The 23,357-nt window shown below is 39.3% G+C and overlaps 1 protein-coding gene across 3 annotated transcripts in view; it reads right to left on the bottom strand.

The window, feature by feature from the left end:
• Positions 1–23,357, bottom strand: part of kcnab1a (potassium voltage-gated channel subfamily A regulatory beta subunit 1a) — a 115,337-nt gene that overhangs the window by 76,584 nt on the left and 15,396 nt on the right. The window lies entirely within an intron of this gene.

Below are 23,357 nucleotides of genomic sequence, written 5' to 3'. Positions count from 1 at the left end.
CAGACATTAACCAACACGTTAGTGTGAAAATGAAATACTGAAACATTAACAAAACATTTTCTGTGTCACTTGTCTTCTGTCTGATAGAAGAACATTTGGAGGGCCTATGAGTTGTGTTTAACGATAGGCCAAAATATATTTAACAGTCACCAACTTCATTCATTTAGATGGCGGTCAGAACAAGCTCCCCCCATCTTAATTGTTGGAAAAAAAATTGTTGGACATTTATTGCTGGTGATATATTATTTTACTATTCTCATAGTTATACGTTATGTTGAAGGGGCCCTGTGTATTCTCTTTCAAATAAAGGGAATACACAATTGAAAGTGCCGATACGATACCTACGGTCGGATAACAATACTTTTTATGATACCTTACTTTAAGTACTATAAACATGTTTTTGTACAAAACCTTTTTTTAGCCATGCTTTCGGCAGTTGGTTGGTCTTCCAGTTTGGTCCACACTGAAATATCTCAAAATGTCTCAACAGTTATTAGATGGACTGTCATGAAATATTGTACAGATATCTATCGTGCTTAGAGGATGAAATCTAATGACTTTGGTGATGCCTTGAGTTTTCCTGAAGCACCACCATCTCTTTCTGAGGTGGACATTTGTGGTTTGGACTGAAATGTCTCAACAACTACTGGATTGATTGCCATGAAATTTGGTACACACATTCATGACACCGTCAAGATGAATTGTAATAACTTTGATGATCCTTTAGCTTTTCATCTAGTGCCACCATCAGGTCAGAGTTTTAATTTGTCCAATACTTTGGTCTATGACAAAATACCTGCAAAACTAATGACATTCCCATCAACATCCGGTGTACTTTGAGTTTAGTGCTGATTAGCAAATGTTAACACACTAAACTTTATACCTGCTACATATCAACATGTCATCATTGTCATTGTGAGCATGTTAGCATACTCACGTTAGCATTTAACTCAAAGCACAGCTGTTCCAAAGTACAGAGCCAGTAGCATGGTTGTAGACACGTAGTCTTGTTATTTAACAAAAGAAGCCTCAATTTAGAAGTCTCAAATGTCAAATGTTGTCTAAACACAAGCAGCCATACAAGAACTTTGCCTAATATCAGATCCCACTCTAGTAAGAGTTTTTATATTAATGATTTTCTCTCTCAACATAGTCTTAGTTTTTTTTTTTTTTTTAACTGAATGTTGGCTCTCCTCAACTGTGTCTGCCATACTTTTAGAATCATCTCCTCCAAATTATAGTTGTTTTTACTCATGTAGACAAGTGCCACCATCTGCCCTAATAACTTCACTTGCTCCAAGTGTCACTTTGGAGATTTTTTAAGCTTTGAATACATGCTTTGGTTATTAAAGCTCAGCAGTCTGTACTAACTGTGACTATTTATCGACCCCTTAAGCACAACACAACAGTGTCATGAGTCTGTTGTTGTAAAGCGAATCCTCGATAACTATGCTAGGACTAGGTTTTTAGATATTATGAATACTTTTCCTCCATCAAATGCTTGCTCTGTTGATGATCTAGTGCAGGATTTTAATAATAAGTTGAGGTCTTCTTTTGAAACTGCTGCTCCTCCAAGAATTAAAAAACAACAAGTAGCCCACAAATCACCCTGGAAATCTGCTGCTATATGCCAGCTAAAAAGAAATTGTCGCAGGGCAGAGAGACAGTGGAGAAAAAGTAAACTAACTGTCCACTTTGACACCTCACATGAGAATTTACAATAATTGCATCAGAAAAAAAGCCATACCCACTTCTCAAAGATCATTATTGATAATAAACAACCCCAAAGTCCTCTTCTCCATGATAAACACACTTTTGAACCCATCTCTGGCCTTCAGTTTAAACGATGAAGCCTCAGTTCTCAAATGTCAGGAATTTGCTTTATTTTTTAAAGAAAAAATCAACACCATTAGATCCAGTATTACAAATGCAGATTCATCAACTCTGTGATCTGCTGGTGGGTGAGTCTCCATCTACTATGACATCCTTTAGTTTGACAACAGATGATGAAACTGGTGTCACCATTAACAAAATAAAGTCATCCACATGTGCACTAGACCCCGATCCTATACCACCCTGTAAATCCAGCTTCCAGTGCATCTCATGAAACAACAAGAATAATCAACACATCTCTGCAGTCAGGTACCTTCCCCTCTGCTTTTAAAACAGCTCTAGTAAAACCCCTCCTTAAGAAGCCTGATCTGGACATTAGTGACCTTGGTAATTACAGGCCTACCTCAAATCCTTTTATAAGTAAACTTCTTGAGAAGAAGATTGTATTTGAGCAGTTATAAAGTCATCTGAATACCAATAATATTTTAGATAAATTCCAGTCCAGTTTTCAATCCAACCATAGCACTGAAACCACTATATTAAAAGGTAGTAAATGACCTAAGAATGTCAACCAACTCAAACAATGTAGCAGTCCTCTTAGATTTGAGCGCTGCATTTGATATGATTGATCATGGCATTTTAATCAATCGACTTGAGAAATGGGTGGGTCTCTCTGGCACAGTGCTCGACTGGTTTCGCTCATACCTGTCTGAAAGAAAAATCTTTGTTAGTTTAGGTGACTTGACAAAAAATACAGCATTCCGCAGGGAAGCATTCTCTTTTCCTTATACATGCTCCATCTGGGCAACATAATTAACCTCCATAATGTCAAATATCACTGTTATGCAGACGATATACAACTTTACATCTCCGTTTCACCAGACAACCACAGTTCCTTAAATGCTCTTTTTACCTGTCTCACTGACATTAACATTTGGATGAGTAAAAGAAATTAGGAGAAAACAGAAATTCTACTCATTGGTCCAAAAGCAGAAAGGCATAGACTTGAGTCAGTGCTTGCTAGCATGTGCAAGCAAATCAAAACACATGTTACTGACCATTTCAACAAAGGTCACAAAAACATAATTTTTCATAATAATTAGATCATTTTTAACTCAGAACGATGAAAAAAATCCTGATACATGCTTATTACTAGTCGCTTAGACTACTGCAACTCTCTTTTTACTGGTCTCCCTAAAAAGTCTTTAAGAAAATTACAAATAATTCAGAACACTGCAGCCAGGATTTTGACCAATACAAAAAAAGAGATCACATTACCCCTCTGCTCACATCACTGCACTGGCTACCTGTATATTTTAGAATGTGACTGCCTCTCATTTTATGTCCCAACAAGAAATCTGGTGAGGCTGCTTTCTGTTTTTATGGCCCTGATCTGTGGAACACACTAGAGCTGGCCGCCTGGCCAAACTGAGCGATTGGGGGAGAAGGGCCTTAGTCAAGGAGGTGACCAAGAACCCAATGGTCACTCTGACAGAGCTCCAGCGTTTCTCTGTGGAGAGAGGAGAACCTTCCAGAAGAACAACCATCTCTGCAGCACTCCACCAATCAGGCCTGTATGGTAGAGTACCCAGATGGAAACCATCCCTCAGTAAAAGGTACATGACAGCCTGCCTGGATTTGGCCAAAAGGCACCAGGAGGACTCTCAGACCATGAGAAACAAAATTTTCTGGTCTGATGAAACAAAGATTAAATTCTTTGGCCTGAATGGCAAGAGTCATGTCTGGAGGAAACCAGGCACCGCTCATCACCTGGCCAATACCATCCCTACAGTGAAGCATGGTGGTGGTAACATCATGTGGTGGGGATGTTTTTCAGCGGCAGGAACTGGGAGACTAGTCAGGATCGAGGGAAAGATTAATGCAGCAATGTACAGAGACATCCTTGATGAAAACCTGCTCCAGAGCGCTCTGGACCTCAGACTTGGACGAAGGTTCATCTTCCAACAGGGCAACGACCCTAAGCACACAGCCAAGATAACAAAGGAGTGGCTACGGGACAACTCTGAATGTCCTTGAGTGGCCCAGCCAGAGCCCAGACTTGAACCCAATTGAACATCTCTGGAGAGATCTGAAAATGGCTGTGCACCGATGCTCCCCATCCAACCTGATGAAGTCCTGCAAAGAATGGGAGAAACTGCCCAAAAATATGTGTGCCAAGCTTGTAGCATCATACTCAAAAAGACTTGTAATTGGTGCCAAATGTGCTTCAACAAAGTATTGAGCAAAGGCTGTGAATACTTACGTACATGTGATTTTTTTTAAATTTTTATTTTTAATAAATTTAATCCATCCATCCATGGCTGTAACATAATAGAATGTGGAAAAAGTGAAGCGCTGTGAATACTTTCCAGATGCACTGTATGTCTTGTGAAGCACTTTGGCCAGTATCTTTGCATGAGACATGCTATACAAATAAAGTTATTATTATCATCATCATCAATTACGCCCCCAAAGCTATGGAACATCACTACCTATTATCAGGGAAGCTAACTCGTTAAATATTTTTTAAAAAGCAAGCTAAAAACTTATCTCTTCACTTTAGCCTTTAATTAGCTGTGACTTTCCTGATACAAGCTGGAAACTCTGCACTACAAGAAGTGGTGCAGCAGTTCATTGCACTGCTGCACTACTCTTAAAATGCAGTATTTTACGTGATTTTATGCATTCTATTTTTTAATCTTTATTTTAAATTTTACTATTATTACCAAGAGGGTTTTATTTTCCATCTTATTTTCCATTAATTATGGCATTCTATCACAGTTTTTATGTTCATTCTATGTCTTTCATGTGAAGCACTCGGTGCACCCTGTGCAATCCTGTAATCAGCCTTTTAATCAGCTCATCTGCACACCACTCCATCTTTTCTCAGACTACATTTGTAAACATCGAAATAAAACTTCTCTGAATAACAACAATGCATATCTGATTGCATGTAGTGTAATATGTATTGCGTATTCTTTGTGCGTATTGCATATTGTACATCATGTTTGAACAGAAGAGGGGGTCAGACAGCATGTTTTTTCCCCCCAATTTCAGTCCTTTAGAAATGAACTCTTCATATTATCTCCACCCCTTCTGTCCCATCTTTCCCAGCTTACTGAGAAGATGTACACAGCCTCAGATCAATCTCATGCCTAATGGAAAAGCCGTTCTTCAGCAGCTCATTCCAGATCGATCCCATCACAATCCTCGGGGACCAGTAGATTTCCCATTCCACATATGAAATTGGAGCTAGCTTAAATCCTCTTTCCACTAATGAGGATCAGAAAAGTGCTGAGTGAAAGAGGACTGTGGTTGCACGGTGTATTACTGTCCTGGAGTGTGTGCAACACATCAGTCTCCATCCATCACGGTCAAAGCACCAAAGCTGCTGGATGAAATTTATGTTCCTGTAAACAAAACTTTGCCACAAAGAAGATGAAACCTAATGACTCTGGTAATCCTCTGACATTTACTGCAGCGCCACCATGAATGTGACATTTATGGTTTTAAGTGAAATGTCTCAACTATTGGATGGATTACTGTGAAATTTGGTTAAGACATTCATGTTTCCCTCAAGATGATCACTTTGGTGATCCCTTAACTTTTCATCTTGAGCCATTATCAGGTTAAAATTACCTTGGTTTATGACCAAATACCTACAAAATGAATGCCATTCCCATCAGCATCAGGTGTACTTTGTTTGGTTAGTAGCATGCTAACACGCTAAAAATGGTAACATCAGCATGTTAGCATTGTTATAGTGTTAGCATGTTCAGGTTTGGCAACATTTGACAGCTTTTCTCCTATATTTCAATACTTGAGTTCTCCTGACCGTCTGTCCTTTACCAATGGTACATATTTGCTTTTTTTTTTTTTTACAGTATGTCGCATATGCACACAATCAATTATGACTGAAATACATGTGACAGATGCAGAGTGTAACACAGGAAAACTGCCCTCACAAGCGTGAACATGGACATATACTGTGGCAGGTTTTATTAAATTATCTGAAACACCACACATGTATGGCTCTGTTGCCTGTTAAAGGAGGCTACAATTCAGCAGCAATCAATACAAGCATTCATGTTTTATTAGATGTTTTACAGCTACTCTGCAGCTCAGAGAAGAGAAACAAAGGTGATCTCAGATGGTATTTGTTGAGAAGAATCTTAATGTCTGTCTTAAAGCTCTGCTGGTCTTTTAATCACTGGTGAGTATTGTGTACTGTAAGTCTTCTAGCTTGTTTGGATTCTGCAGCAGCCACCACATCTTCTTCCCACATGTACAGTATGTTTTCCTTAAGTCTCTACAACTAAAAAAACTTTTCTGACTGCAGTAGTCTTATCACCTGAAGTACAATGTCAAGCAATTTAACATTTGTTGTAAATATAATAAATAAACCACAAAATCAGATTGACATTTTTCTCATGATTGTGTTCATAATTCTCACTACTGCTTACTCTCTTTTGAATGTTGGTGATTTCCAGCCCTATTTGCTGCAATTAAGTGTCCATAACTTGTAATTACACACATACAAACAGTTAATATCCTTTGAGTCAAATATATGGGTTAGGTGTAGTGTGTGACACAGGTCAGTTACATGTTGAGAAATACGTTAAACGTGTGGAAATTAGTTTTTCACTCTTCCCAATAATAGAGGAGGTTACAAAGTTATAGTAGATCAGTATTTAAAGGTCACTTACTGCTGTTCTGTTCCCCGAAATCTCCACCAAGACACCATGGGTTTGAATTAAAGATTAAAGATCAAACTGATGCAGCAGTCACCCTCTGAAGAGCTGTGTCTCATAACAAAGGCACGAAGATGTGGGTGAAATGTTTAGAACCGACCAACTGATTGACCATCACAGTGACATACACTAGCTGCTGGTTATGTCTAAAAATAAAATCCTGTGGGTTCAAAATCCGCCCCCATTTCTATGATCTATTAGTCAGGTTGCACATATTTTAAGCCCTTTTCTCCATTTTTCTGATTATCTTCTATGTTTTGTTTTTGTTTCCCCAGCAGCTGCCCCGTAAGCAGCAAGTGATGACACACGCATAACTCTGAGTGTAAGGCACTGTTTGTGTCCCACTTTTGCACCTGTGTGCGTGTGTGTGTGTGTGTGTGTGTGTGTGTCTTAAACATTTTGTAGTGTGATGCACTGTGCATCACCACCAACTGTCTATCCTTTCTCAGGTCAGTGCAATCTGACCTAATACGAATATCATTTCTATGATACTTGATGATGTTCAAACTGCAGACAGCCACAGGTTTTCTTGCTGAGAGAGATAAATAGTGAACAAAACACATACATGCATGACACAGTTTGTGCGCCGTAAGCATCCAAACATGAAAACACACACTCACAAACGTAAAAACAAACAAATGTAAAAAAAAAAAAACAAACACTCAATTTATAATTAGTTGTACACTGTTGAGTTATTGTTTGAAAACACTCAGAGCTGTTTGAGGCAGTAGGTCATTTGTAGAAGGTCAACAAGACAATATTCAAGGACACCAGCTATTTTTGTTCATATAGATGTGCGCTGTGCACAAAGTTATGGACTGAAGTGGAAAAGAAATCAGTTTGTGGTGATTATTCATTATTATCATGCTGCACATTTCTGTGCACTGTAGGTCACAACATACACACACTCAGTAGAGGACATACTGTATACTTGTGCCCTTGTCTGTGGCTCTGCCCGGAGTGCCATGACATAAGATGACAGGGCAGTATCACGGATGTCAGCCCTCCTTATGACTGTAAGCTCCTCATCTCCTGCCCATGGGACTGAGCTGTTCCCACTGCCATGGACTGAACCATTTGTGGAAGCTGTAGGGGGGTTATTACCACTGAGATATGACGCTGTTATAAAGCAGCTCTGACATGTTTGTGGCCTCATATTCCTATCAAAACTTCATGGTAAGCAAAACAAGAGAAGAACAGACTTATTGTGCAACTAAGGAAAAAAACTTGAACAACATGTCCCTTATTGAGGTTAGAGCTTGTTTTTTTAAACTATTTAAGAACTTATTTTAAATCTTCAAACATTCAGAGTGCCACCCCTTGGAGGGTCAGGTACTTTAATAAGCTTCTCCAGGTGTTAGAACTAGGTTGGAAACACTGTTTTTCCCATAAATAATAAGTTGAAAAAAGCCCAGAGTGAGGAGGTAAGGTGACTTCACCTTTCCTAAAAGTAGCAGTTTGGTTTGATACATATATATGAAACAGCAAAATATTGTTGGAAAATTCTCTCTTTTCCTATTTGGTTTCTATAGTTTCTTTTATCCCGCAAGCTTTGTAAATATGGAGCAACAACAAGGTGGCTGTGCCCCCCAGTACAATGGTTTTCAACCTTTTTAACACAATATTTTGCCGTTGGCTTTCATACACAGTATTTATCAAGTGGATTAGTGGATGAGGCAACAAGTCCTCCAAATTGAACGACAAAATAAAATTGTCAGTACATGCCCTCTAGAACAACACACAGAAGCATTTTCCGATCTGCCGCCCTGATATTATATTGACCTTATATATGCTTCCTTTAGGCAATATTATTTGGAAACATTCCATAAACTTTCATTGTTATGCAGATGATACCCAATTATATCTAGCGATCAAGCAAGATGAAACTAACATCAGAAAATTGCAGTTCATCCAGGTTTTTATGTCCTTAAGGCATGCTTGAAGTTTAGCTAACTGATTAAACTCTGACAAAACTGAAGTTATTGTACTTGGCCCCAAAAACCTCAGACACATTATCTAAAGATATAGTTACTCTAGATGGCATTGCCCTGGCCTCCAGCACCACCGTAAAGAACCTCTGAGTTATCTTTGATCAGGATTTATCCTTTAACTCCCACATGAAACAAACGTCAAGGACTGCCTTTTTTCACCTATGTAACATTGCAAAAGTCAGGCACATCCTGTCTCAAAATGATGCAGAAAAACTAGTCCATGCATTTGTTACTTCTAGGCTGGATTATTGCAATTCCTTATTATCAGGCTGCCCGAATAAGTCCCTTAAGACTCTCCAGTTGATCCAAAATGCTGCGGCATGTGTACTGACAAGAACTAGGAAAAGAGATCATATTTCTCCAATATTAGCTTCTCTGCACTGGCTCCCTGTAAAATCCAGAACAGAATTTAAAATCCTTCTCACCTACAAAGCTCTTAATGGTCAGGCACTAGACCTCATAGTACATTTAAGAGTAGGCTTAAGACTTTCCTCTTTGATAAAGCTTATAGTTAGGGCTGGCTTGACAATGTGAGTGCTGTTTATTGGGTTCACAGAAAATATCAGTCAGATTGCATTCAACTTCTCCTCAAGAAATGAATGCTTGTATCTATGCTTGAATAATGTTTGTTGTTTTTTAAAGGAATGAAACAACATTTTATAAACACCCTCACAGTGCGATTTTAGTGGCACACGATGTGTCAACAGAGAAAACATAATTATATAAAAGACTTTGTGCAGAGCACAAAAAAGCAATTCAGCCTGTCATTTCAAAGTGGGAAATTACAATAAAGCACACAGAGTCACGCTATCATTAAATCTTCTCCAGCCATGACGGAACGGAGGCCACAGGTCAAAGGGCAGAATGACAAAGAAAGAGGGAGAGCACGAATGCTTCATCATAACCATTCAAATCCATAAAATCAGCATTTCAGTTTTATCTGGCACTGCATTGATTTCACATTGATCAGGCTGCATCAAGTAAACAATAGGCAGTTTACGTTAGATTTTGTGTTTATTATTTTTATATGTTTGAATGTTTATATGTTTATATGTACCCCACAAAAACATCCACAGAACTGCAGGCCTTACTTGCCTCAGTTAAGGAAAAAATGGCCTGCATGGCAGAGTTCCAAGACGAAAACCACTGCTGAGCAAAAAGAACATTAAGGCTCGTCACATTTTTGCCAGAAAACATCTTGATGATCCCCAAGACTTTTGGGAAAATACTCTGTGGACTGACGAGACAAAAGCTGAACTTTTTGGAAGGTGTGTGTCCCATTACATCTGGCGTAAAAGTAACACCGCATTTCAGAAAAAGAACATTAAACCAACACTAAAATATGGTCGTGGTAGTGTGATGGTCTGGGGCTGTTTTGCTGCTTCAGGACCTGGAAGACTTGCTGTGATAAATGGAACCATGAATTCTGCTGTCTACCAAAAACTCCTGAAGGAGAATGTCCGGCCATCTGTTCGTGACCTCAAGCTGAAGCGAACTTGGGTTCTGCAGCAGGACAATGATCCAAAACACACAAGCAAATCCACCTCTGAATGGCTGAAGAAGAACAAAATGAAGACTTTGGAGTGGCCTAGTCAAAGTCCTGACCTGAATCCTATTGAGATGCTGTGGCATGACCTTAAAAAGGCAGTTCATGGTCAAAAACCCTCCAATGTGGCTGAATTACAACAATTCTGCAAAGATGAGAGGACCAAAATTCCTCCACAGCGTTTTAAAAGACGTATTGCAAGTTATCGCAAACGCTTGATTGCAGTTGTTGCTGGTAAGGGTGGCCCAACCAGTTATTAGGTTTAGGGGGCAATCACTATTTCACACAGGGCCATGTAGGTTTGGATTGTGTTTTCCTTTAATAATAACAATCTTATCTTATCTTTGACTAATATTTAAACACTTTTTCACACCACTATCAGAAGATAAAGTTGATAAAGGGTTTTTGATCAACATAAAAAAATTAAAGCCAATACAAAGAAAAGTCAGTAGTTTGTATTTAAAGGCCTTCTCCTCATGAAACATATACTATATTTTACAAACATGATGATGGGTAAACAGGGTTGATTTACTCTTCAGCAGTTGAAAATGAGCAGAAGAACAATTCTCCACAAAACATCCGGTTTGCATAAAAGCCAGAGTTTCCATTATCCAGCGACTGAGTACTGAGGTGTGTCACAGTGGAAAGATGCCAGACCCTCTCCAGCTGCCACCTCCACTCAGAGTATCAACAAATTTACCCTTGAAAACAAAACCACAATTCCACCACACCAAGAGGAGCTTATGTAACAGAGCACTGATTAATTATTACAGTAGATGACTCTACTTAACAATTGTCCAAATTAAGAGTTCACCTTTAGTTGAGCTTATTATAAAAGATTTTTTGTAGTTTTCAGGTAAAATGTATCCTTCTGAAATTTTGCCAAAAACACACAGATAATTTCTAAGAATTTGTAGACAAATTCAACCCTCTCTCTGGTAATACACTGACATGTAAATATACATTACTTTACACAGATACACCTCCCTTTTTCTGTCAGAAACTCTGTAAAGTATCTAATGACAAGCAGCAGGATGATGGCGTGATATTTGGTGAGTGGGAATTTAACATTAAATTACACTTTGACAAAATACCACCACACGTGAGCAAATCAACAGACAGCTGAATAGCATAAGCGCCTCTCTTTATTCTCTGTACACACAGACACACACACACACACAGGCAGGTCACCACTGGGTCGTAATCCCAAGTGTATCCATTTAGTGGCTGTCTTTGTTCTCAGAGGAGCATTCGATTACAGCAAGTTATTTAGACTTGGGACAGCTGGTGAAGATAAGAAAGGTCAAAGTGTCATGACCTTCAACCTATCACAACCAGTGATACTGAGGACAGTGTTACAGTAGATTTGTAGTCATAAGATAACATAAATGTGTGGTTGAACATGAGAGCGAGCGGCAGAATGAGGTGAGCAGTGAAGCTGTCAGTCCTGCAGTAAATGTATCGTGTAGGTTACAGTTTGTCCGCAAATAAAAGCTGCAGCTTCTCACGACCAAAGTAAAGCTCCCGTATGTCGTTTCCTAACTGCTGGAATAGCGTTGCTATGACGATCATCTCCGCCTACGTTGAGGGGGTACTTTCTCTAAATGACACACTGGGGCAGCATTTTGCTGCCGTTGTTTGGTTCAGTGTAAAAAAAGCAAAGCTGACGTAATGACAGCTCTTCTTTACGGCAGTATTGAAGGATCTCTGTGTAAAAAGGGCTACTGAGTCAGGGCAATGGCGGGCTGAAAGCGATTGCAAGTGTGGTTACACTTTTCAAAACTCGAGGTAGAAAACACTCACTGCATAAGCTGTCCAGGGCAACACGTCTAACCTGAGGAGACACCTGGTCAAACACAAAATATATCTAAAACCTGAAGAGGGTGCTGTGTTTGATTCTCTGAAAGTCCACCACAGCAACCACAGCAGCGACGTTGGCAAGCCTGACTAAACTTTAAGTGAGGCAGTGAGGTAAAATGTTCTAAATAAATAACTGAGAAGTTTGGATTTTTTACAACTGAAATCACATTTTTGTTATTAGAGAGAGAGTACTGAAAAAAGGTACCATTGGGTACCGGTACCAGATTCCAGGTACTGGTATCAGTTTAAATGTGAATGGTACCCAACCCTATTAGATAATCTGGGTTGTTTACAACCTGTATGATCTAAACAATTACTTTGGGGACAACAACTTTATCACAACAGACATATATAATGGCCAAACCAATAAAAATAAGAACCAATTAATTAAAATTGTTTGTATCCTTTAAATTTATGTTATTCAGCCCAAAAATTCAATGAACAAGTAAATTACAGTTTCATTACAAATTTGAGTTTAGCTCAAACTTATAGAAACAGTAATGATATCAGTGGAAGCTGCAGCGAATGTACTTCATTCCACAGCTTTTTAACACACTTTACTGCAATCTGTGGCAGATGAGCTGTAAGTCTTACTCTTTAAGTCATTACTTTTTTTTTTAAACCATGAACTGTTAGCACCATATGTCTGGACTGAAATGTTTTACACTACAACAAACAAACAACAAAAGGAGCTCATTATAAAGTGCCTGCGAGCAAGGCACTGTGCTCCCTGAGAGCTTAAGCAGTGCTGTGTTTCTACTGAGAGTTGAAGCTCTCCTCTTGTGTGTGTGTGTCTGTGTGTAGGTTAACACTTCCTCCCACTGTAGCTCAAGTCACTGCTGTATCCATCGAGGGTTACTGCTGTAAATATGAATGTGTTCCAAGGGAACGATTTAAAAGAGGAAATAAAATCTGTGTTTTTCTGTCCATCTCTTGTGTTTGCGCTATGAAGTAAATCTCAGCATAGAAAACTGCTTACACTGCAGGTAAGAGAAAAGCCACCAGTCCTAGTTCCATTATGTCTTAAGCCACTGAAATAATGTGATTCAAAATGTTACATTCTAAAATGAATGTGCCTGAAATTTTACACAGTGCAATTACAGGAGAATTTCTGAGAGCAAAATTGTAAAGCACAACTTTTTTGTAAACTTTTGTCAATTGTACCTAAATGCATGACATAATAAGGTTGTTTTCAAACTTGCACCGTGTAATAAGCACATACTCCTACACTACCTGCACTACAATTAGCTATTTGTTGCAGAGAGCAGTGCTCCTGGCTGCTAGAGAGTCTCCAGATATGGACACTTGATAGTGAAGAGTGGTAACAACAAGAGAAAACCGTCATCTCAGTAATAGCATTGCTATGGAAACAGTATGGAGGCGTTATGTGTGTGGGAAAAAGCAGCAATAAAATAACACCAGGCAAGAATAAAGATGCCAGATGGCAACCAGGCAGCATCTGGAGGAATGAAGGATGCATGTATACTGGTTACCTTGGAGAAGAAAGTGTATACAGTAAGTAGTGTAATGAAACAGGATGTTAAAGGCACTTTGATCTGTTATAGTATGACTGCATTATATCTCCAAAGGGGATGTTTTATAGAGAAGTACACTGCTAAAATGTTTGCCAAAAACCATTTATGTCCAATCTTAAAATCTTAACTTTTTTTTTTTTTTTTTTTTTTTTTTACACAAGTGAACAATTCAGGGAAGGCATGTCAGTATTGTGGAACAAGACAGAAAGACAATGCAGTAACTAAGATATTGCGATATTTTAATTATTTTGTACAACAAATGGCCAATCAAAGTAATGAAGGACCAAAACACATGCTGCACTTAACACAAATCATCATGTGTTTTTGAAGTCATTTGAGTTGTGTTGGGTTATGAGTGTAGCATTTTAGCACAGACATACACACACATGCACCCAAAGGAAAGGTCAAAGCAATGGTTTTGTACTATACTGTAGCCCTGGCTCTATGAGTAAAGGTTTCATGCCCTTTCGCCTCAGTACACTGAAAGTGACATGTACCTGGGGTTACAGTACATTGTTGAAACTATCGCTTAGCAAATTACAACATCGGAGCGCATCTTCTCGTGCTGTTACCATAGCATGAGAAGGCGCTCTCCGCCATTGGGAGGGACATGCAGGTGGTAACAGAGATCAGCCTCGTCCTCCCCATGAGCTCCTCCTGCAGTGAGCGTGGCTTCTCCAGCATGAAGAGGATCAGGACTGTGTGTCCTATTTATTTTTTCTTAATTCTGTTTATGACAGTTTACAGATAACTTTTCAGGTTTGTTCTAAACCTATTTCTTTGAATGGAGCAAAATAAATAATTATTTATTCATTTTAATGGTGTTTTTATTATGCCATTGTCAACTACAGATGATACAAACAAAGTAAACAACATTTAGATTTTACATATACACTTTGGGACAGTTAAAATTGTTTTTCGGGATGGTTCTGAGAAGGTGGTGAAAAAGGTTAGTCTGGAGCCCTGATGGTACGTATTGTAAGGTTCTGAAAACCCTGTAAAATGTTCAGTGCCGATGTTAATCAATTTTTACAATATCTGTACATGGCAACTACAGTCTAGTTAAAGTAGTGTTAAGATTACATTCATTTTTGGTCTAAAAGAGGACATAATCTCCGATCTCCGCATCCGTTCACCACCACAGCCTGTACACCCTAAATTTTTGCACCGCTACATGAACAGCACACTACTTCCTGCAATGGCACTTCATAGATCTCACCATTAAAAACATCTTTTTGTCCTGTGCCGACTATGATCCAGAGGTCATGATTGGATCCACTTGAGTATGAGACAAATTGACATACAGGCCTGAGACCTGCAGCAAAAAAAAAAAAAAGAAATCGAGGACCTAGCCCCTAGGACCCCATTAGACTAAATTAAATTTGACCCAGCCCGACAGGGTCAGAAATCAAGTCTCAGATACTAAGAACCAACGGACTGCTGTAATTGGCATTCATTGTTGGATATGGACATAAATCATGTACTGCAGTATTGTCCAATATGGCATAATTCCTAGGGAGACCGGGCTGCTCAGTCATGTTGCTCTTTCAGTTACTAAATTAAAATTGGTGCACAGTGGGGGTCACGGTACATAAACCACTGGAAAAAGACTTGTCCTGGTTGGTTGAGCAGGTACATGTACATTAAATTGCAGCACAGAGCTCCACAGAAAGGAGCGCTCAAATCCATAGAGCCTGTTAAAGGGCAAAGCTTGTGTGAAATATAAAAGGGTAAGTTAATTTGTACGAAAATTATTCCTCATGCAACTCACTGACTGCTCAGTATTTCTCTTCCGGATAAAAACTTTGAAAGAATCAAACAGATGGTGTGTCTTTTTGCGTCTGTATGCGTTTGTGCTTGCATGCATTCATTTGTGTAATCACGTACATGTGCTCTTACATCAACGTTTTAGTGCTGGTGAGAGGAGAGAGAGACAAACAGCTAAAGAGACAAACAGAGAGTGAGACATAGATTGCATGTGTTTCATCTACCAGCTCTGGTGAGTTCATCACTTTGTTAATTGGATTATATCAAACACCTGTGTCTAGTCTCATGTGCATCTCCCTCTGCTTCAATTTCATGCTCTAATTACTTGATGATTACCGGTTGGGTCAGTAAAAATTAATTTTGTTTCATACTTTTACTTCACATTTACATTTCTCCTACATAAACACATTTCACTTTAGAAAAAAGTTGTGAGCTCGGCTGTGGGTGTTGGGTGGTCTTGGCTTTTGTTTATTTATGGATTTATTCTATTCATCTTGAAATTAAAGTTGATTGTGATAATTTATGGAAAACTAAAACATTGTAAATTAAAATTAAGGACCTTAAAGCCTCTATGGTAAAACCATGCAGGTGATTTCAAATAGAAATTGGCTGATTAGACCACTTCTCAAGACCGTGTGGGTGTGTATAGACTGAGCTTGATTGACATCTCCCTCATTCTCCTGTTAGATGTCTAATGCTGCGTTCCAGACAATGTGGTCAGAATTTCCCAGTTGAAATTTCCGATTTCCCACCTCTAAGCGTTCCAGGTGCACAATGTCAAACGTAAACAAAAAACATGGCTGATCGTGACAAACTGATGTTTCTTTGGCAAGTGTACACACAACTCTCAGCAGTGTAGCCTCCTTGCATATATAAACGAAACAGATGAGGAAACATCGACGCATGATCAAAAGCCATTATAGGCCTACATATTATTTTATACTCGGAAATTATTTGAGTGCCAGATTTACACTGTGACATTTATGCACTATATAGTAGGGCTGCATGATTAATTAAAATTAAATTACAAGGGAACATTTTTAAACTAAAGTAGCTATTGTAGATATTGGAAGCAGAACTTTTTTAAATGATAACCCTCATACAGAAATCCTTCTCTTGTCCCACTTTGTAGAGATTATTAGCAAAATTACTTAAACCATAAAATTGTTGAAATGAAACCACTTGAAGATAATGGGAAGGTGAAGCAGATGCATGAAGGAGAGCTCTTACAGCCTGCCAAGCCACTTGGCTCTTCTGATAAGTGCTTCACTGTGGCTGTGTTGATCATCAAGGTTAGACAATGTTATAGGTCTGTGCCTGAAAGCAAGGATTGGGCAGTCAGACTAATACTGCAAAATACTGAAAATCCAAACTTGAAAAGGAAGACCTAACAATGTTCAATCATAAAGTAACACGAAAATCAGGACATTGGGGGATTCCTCGCTGTGTTTTGACATCCATCATATTATTTCAAGAATTCCAAAACTTTGCAAAAGCTTTTTTAAAATACATAATAGTTTAATCATGCAAGAAATGGAAAGAGAAAAATTGTAAATGTATATACGCATCTGTGTGTGTGTGTGTGTGTGTGTGTGTGTGTGTGTGTGTGTGTGTATTGATTTATGTGTGAGCACTTGTGTGCAATGATCTACACTCAAGAGATGCCCATCATTCGAGATTAAATAATTGTATATAATGTTACAATGGAACACCACAGAGACGATTCAGCAAGAAAACCAACAATAAAAACATTACAAATAAAAAACAAATGTGCCAACTATAGTATTGTAAGATTACAGGACATTTAGACATTGCTGTGTGTTAGGGACAGAGGTTAAGCAAGGCAAGGCAAACCTTATTTATATAGCACGTTTTATACAAAGGAGAAACCTCAATGTGCTTTACATGAGAATTAAAAAAGAAAGAAAAAAAGAAAGAAAGAAAGTGCTATTGACAACCGTTCTGTCACAACAAGCACACAGGAAAGTGCAAACACAAACTATTCAATGACTAAGATACAATATGAGTCATTGAAAGGCAGCATAAAAAGAAATGTTTTGATGCTGCTTTTAAAAAGAAGTGAGTGTGAATGCATCTCAAGTGCTCAGGAAGGCTATTCCAGCAGCTACGAGAATAAAAACAGATTTACCGGATTTTGAACTGAGCCTCAGAACAGCAAAAATACCAAGGCTAGATGACCTGAGAGGTCTGGGTTATAGCTTTTAAGCATGTCAAACACACATCATGGAGCAAGGAGAGTCACAAGCAAGAGAACCAGTCAGTATTAGTGCATACCAGAAGCCCATGCAGTGATTTGAGGGCAGGTGTAGTGTGCTCTCTTTTCTAAGTCCAATCGCTGACTGCAGCATTCTGAATGAACTGCAAACACCCCAGAGAGAAAAGAGCATTACAGTGGTCTATTTTACAGGGTTACAAATGAAATGTACAAGTCTGCCCAGGTCTTGTGTTGATCAGAAGCCTCTTATTTATGCAATGTTTTAAGTGGTCACAAAGCTAATCTTGTAACACTGTTGGTATGTGTGACTGCAGTCACTGGCCACAGATCGCTGCATCTTTGCTGCATTGCTGCACTGAAACCACTAAAGCACTTAACTGTTCATTCATGGATTTGGATTTATGCAACTACTTGTCCAGTATTTTTACACAATGCTGTAAGAGTATTGTTGTGCATCATAGTGTTTTCCTACACGTATCGCAGTGTTTAAACAGTGACAAATACTGCAGTAAAGTCCACAGGGTGTGTGTGTGTGTGCCCTTAGTTGTTATTATGATGGCAATCTCTCATATCCCACTCTTTGTCCCTTGTTCTCTCACCTTTCCTCACTAAATAGGCCTTGGGGGAGATTACAGTGTTTTACCTTTTCTTACAAAAGATAACACTGCACTTGAGAACACACATCCACAGTTTCTCACACACACAAACTGGCGAAGACTCAAGCTCCACTCTTTTATAATACAATCTGTGAAGACACACACACACACACACACACACACACACACACACACAGAGGAAAGACAAGAAAAGTGCTGATCCGAGGTAAGTATAAACTTTGCCTGCGTCAGTGTATCAGCTTAGTGCTGTAAAGTGGAGATATATGGAGACACTAAAACTGAACGTACAGTATCTCACAGAAGTGAGTACATCCCTAAGTGAAAATGTCCAAACTGGACCTAAAGTCTCAATATTTTGTGTGGCCATAATTTTCCAGCACTGCCTTTACCCTCTTGGGCATGGAGTTCACCAGAGCTTCACAGGTTGCCCCTGGAGTCTTCTTCCACTCCTCCATGATGACATCACAGAGCTGGTGGATGTTAGAGACCTTGCGCTCCTCCACCTTCCGTTTGAGGACGCCCCACAGATGCTCAATAGGGTTTAGGTCTGGAGACATGCTTGGCCAGTCCATCACCTTTACCCTCAGCTTCTTTAGCAAGGCAGTGGTCGTCTTGGAGGTGTGTTTGGGGTTGTTATCATGTTGGAATACTGCCCTGCGGCCCAGTCTCCGAAGGGAGGGGATCATGCTCTGCTTCAGTATGTCACAGTACATGTTGGCATTCATGGTTCCCTCAATGAACTGTAGCTCCCCAGTGCCGGCAGCACTCATGCAGCCCCAGACCATGACACTCCCAACACCATGCTTGACTGCAGGCAAGACACACTTGTCTTTGTACTCCTCACCTGGTTGCCGCCACACACGCTTGACAACATCTGAACCAAATAAGTTTATCTTGGTCTCATCAGACCACAGGACATGGTTCCAGTAATCCATTTCCTTAGTCTGCTTGTCTTCAGCAGCAAAATGTTTGCAGGCTTTCTCGTGCATCATCTTCAGAAGAGGCTTCCTTCTGGGATGACAGCCATGCAGACCAATTTGATGCAGTGTGCGGCGTGTGGTCTGACAGACTGACCCCCCAGCCCTTTAACCTCTGCAGCAATGCTGGCAGCACTCATACATCTATTTCCCAAACACAACCTCTGGATATGACACTGAGCACGTGCACTCAACTTCTTTGGTCGACCATGGCGAGGCCTGTTCTGTGTGGAACCTGTCCTGTTAAACCGCTGTTTGGTCTTGGCCACCGTGCTGCAGCTCAGTTTCAGGGTCTTGGCAATCTTCTTAGAGCCTACGCCATCTTTATGTAGAGCAACAATTCTTTTTTTCAGATCCTCAGAGAGTTCTTTGCCATGAGGTGCCATGTTGAACTTCCAGTGACCAGTATGAGAGAGTGAGAGCGATAACACCAAATTTAATAAACCTGCTCCCCATTCACACCTGAGACCTTGTAACACTAACGAGTCACATGACACCGGGAATAGAAAATGGCTAATTGGGCCCAATTTGGACATTTTCACTTAGGGGTGTACTCACTTTTGTGGCCAGCGGTTTAGACATTAATGGCTGTGTATTGAGATATTTTGAGGGGACTGCAAATTTACACTGTTATACAAGCTGTACACTCACTACTTTACATTGTAACAAAGTGTCATTTCTTCAGTGTTGTCACATGAAAAGATATAATTAAATATTTACAAAAATGTGAGTGGTGTACTCACTTCTGTGAGATACTGTAGATGGAGGGATACAACTAATGACAGGACCAAGGGAGTGTAGAAGAAACAAAGACTGACTGATAGAGAAAGAAAATTAAGTAAATATGGTGAAACAGCAGGATTAAAACACTAAGATAAAAAAGGAACAGAGAAAATTGGTTTAGTGGAAAAGAGAGAGAGGAAGGAAAAGGAGAGGTCATTGTTTATTTGTTGGGGGAGCTGGGTTGGATATTATATTGCCCCCTCTTGAGCCATGGTTTAAAAGGTCTCTCTGCAATCCACAGTAGGTGACATTCCTGCTGATTCCACAGCTGAGCACTGCAGCACCTCTTAAAGCAGTATTTCACTTAAGTCAAACATTTTCTCCTCTCTTGGCAAACACACAGTATCTCTGAGGAACTCATGAACAATTGACTTTTAGATGCTCTGATTCACTGCCATCAGCGGTGCACAGGCTTTTGTTTTTGAGCTGTAATCAATAACTGCAATGAGGAAATAGTGCCTTGACAAATATTAAACTCTGACACAGAAATAAAATCTGTTTGTATTTGTGTGGAAGTGTGACTTTAGCTTTTCAAAATGACACAAAGGAAGTGGAAGTAACTGCAGACACTCACTGCTGTTCAATCTACTGTTGACAAGTGTTATTTCACTCTCGCACACACTCATACACACAAAGAAACACACTCATAACCCCATGCTTTCATGTCTATTGTCAAAGTGACAGCAGGTCCACGGCTCCCCCTAGTGGTGACGCCACAAACCAGCACTATAAAACCAATTACAGGACACTCTGGCTCTCTCTTTTGATCTCTCTCTCTGCGTCTCCCAGGACTCTCATTTTGTATCTTCTCCTTTCTGTAACTAACCCACTGCACCTCACTCACTCACCCACATGTACCATATAGTCTAAATGTTAAACACGTTTAAAGTGTATCCATTTCCCCTCTAGGGGTTCTTCACACACCTACGCTTTTATCCCCTCATGTGCACTGCATCATCATTACAAATGATAATCATTTAACTGCTGCTCTTATATTGAAAGATCTACAGTGGGTAAAAATGGTTCAGTCTCACATCCCATCCTTGTTACAAACACACGCACAAACCTATTAGTGAGTTTCTGTGGGGACTTCTAATTGAGTTACATGACTGTGTGCTCAGACCTTACAAACTATCATTATGAGTTGTAGTACTTTGGCTGTGGTCTGATTTGCCAAAGGCTAAAGAGTCACCTTGAACATCATTTAATAGATTTAAGTAAAAGGATGAGTGTGTGTGTGTGTGTGGGTGGGCGCGCCACAACATTAAAGTTGGCACAGCTCCTTTCCTTTTAAGTGAAGCAGTGTGGGAGAGTAACATGAAGCTTCACTCGGGCATTATCCTCAAGTGACCTCAGTGAGACCCAAGGAGAGCACTGCCTCTTAAATAACCGCTTATCAGCCCTCATCAATAATGGACAAATACCAAGAGAGGGGATGAGTGAGGCAGCAAAACTTAAAGACCAGATCAGAGAAACAAAGACGGGGAGATGGATCATTTATGTCTTAACAGAAGATGTTTTGTCCTTAGTTTGACAACCTGTACCCAATAATACAGACGTTAAAACAATTTAAAAAAGCAAAGAAAGACAAAAGAGAAGAGGGAACATACTTCACCACCTTCTGACAATATCATGATTGTTCTTTACTTGCCAATACTCAAATCTCTGTCTCGTTTAATGTCTGTCTCAGATCTAACAAAGCAGAAATGATTATTTTTCTAAAGCTGAGAGAGTTTCAGAGACTGGTCAGCCAAGCACAGTGGCCGTTGATCCAGTCAACTGCATTCTGGCACTCTCCTAAATGAGCACGTCAATAGGATGCCCTATTGATTCACACAGTCAGCTAGTGTTGACAGAAGTCAAACACCAGAGGTCTGTGCATGTGTGTGTGTCTGCAGAGACTCAGAGTTACAGTGATGTGTGTGAGAGGCCAGTTGATTTTCCAAGCTGTAGAGTTGATTTATTAATAAGGGTCATGTTAAGAACATGCTTTAGCTCACTCAATAGCCAACTAATGACTTGGTGATGTGTCTGTTTGCGTGTGTGATGGTAGACTGCCCTATATGTCACAAAATGATCGATCAGTAGGATTAATAACAGTAATTAAACTTAAAGCATTTCTGCCTGAGCCTTATGTACAGCAGTCCACCCTTCTTCTCCTGCTCTCAAATGACCATATAGCCTAAATTTCAAACACTACTGTAACTGGTAGTAAACTCAGAAATTCAAGAATTTAAAGTGGACTAAATGATATTTTAGTCTTTGAATTGTATTTAATTATTATTTATTTTATACCTTAAATTAGATTTTTCTTCATCTTTAGATTCTAATTTAAACCTTTAACAATTTGTAATGATTGTTATATTTAACATATTCAGTAATTAATATTAGATTAATCTTTAATTTCAAAACATTGGTCATGTGATAGAAGAGAAAATTTGATAGGTACACTCAGTTTTTTTTTTTGTTTGTTTTTTTTGGTACACGTAGGTAAAACTAATGTAGTCTAATAAAACAATCCACAATAGGTCCTCCGTTCATGAAGGTGATGATGTTCAGTTTTTGTTTTAAACAGTTTGGAGTGGTTTCGCATAAGTAAATTTGTTGTGTTGGTGAACTGTATTGTGATATACTGACAGGCGTTTCTATTTTTTTTTTTGTCCACCCCATATCAATGAGGGTAAGCTAAGTAACAGAAAATTGCATGTTTGTCTACATCATTCATGCTTGGAGTTTGGTGACATCAACATACATAGTTAGCTGTAACTGTAAACTACAGCATGATTAGGGGTAGAAAGAAAATAGATCCTACATGAAACTGTTCACAACAAATCTGTGGATTATTTTGAGTAACAAAGTCATGATTTCTGGAAATAGACATTGCTGTTGAGTTTTTCAAATGTATTGTGTTAGCGCTTTGAGCACCACAAGCTGAAGTGCCTTATAGTCCCATTATATTCAAAAAATGCAGACATCTCTACAGCCAATATCTCCAAAACTCTGCAACTCACACCAAAACAATCTAGATGGCTAAATGGCACTACAGGTAAGAGGAAGAATGTGTATTTTTGATTTTGGGGGTGAACTGACCCTTTAAGGCCACATATTTACAGCGCATGAATCAAATGCATCACATTACTTACCTATTAAAGCTCATTACTCATTATACAGCACAGCCTAAAAATACTACTGGCCGTCAACACTTCCTACAAACAATCACCAATTTCACACAGTGAAAAAATGACTTGACTGCTAAAAATGCAAACTGGCACACTTCAGCATTACAGCAGAGTAGCCTACATTTAACCAAAATAACCTCCATAACATGCGCAAATAGTACTACACAGCAACAACAATTCACATTCACAGTCTGGCAGTGGTATAACAGTGGCGACATGTGACGAGTTAATACTTGATATGTTTTAATGCTAATCAAAGGTTGTGAACTTCACCTGGCTTCC

The sequence above is a fragment of the Siniperca chuatsi genome, linkage group LG7 (genome assembly GCF_020085105.1).
Source record: "Siniperca chuatsi isolate FFG_IHB_CAS linkage group LG7, ASM2008510v1, whole genome shotgun sequence".
Lineage (NCBI taxonomy): Eukaryota > Metazoa > Chordata > Actinopteri > Centrarchiformes > Sinipercidae > Siniperca > Siniperca chuatsi.
This window is presented reverse-complemented; position numbering and strand designations above follow the sequence as displayed.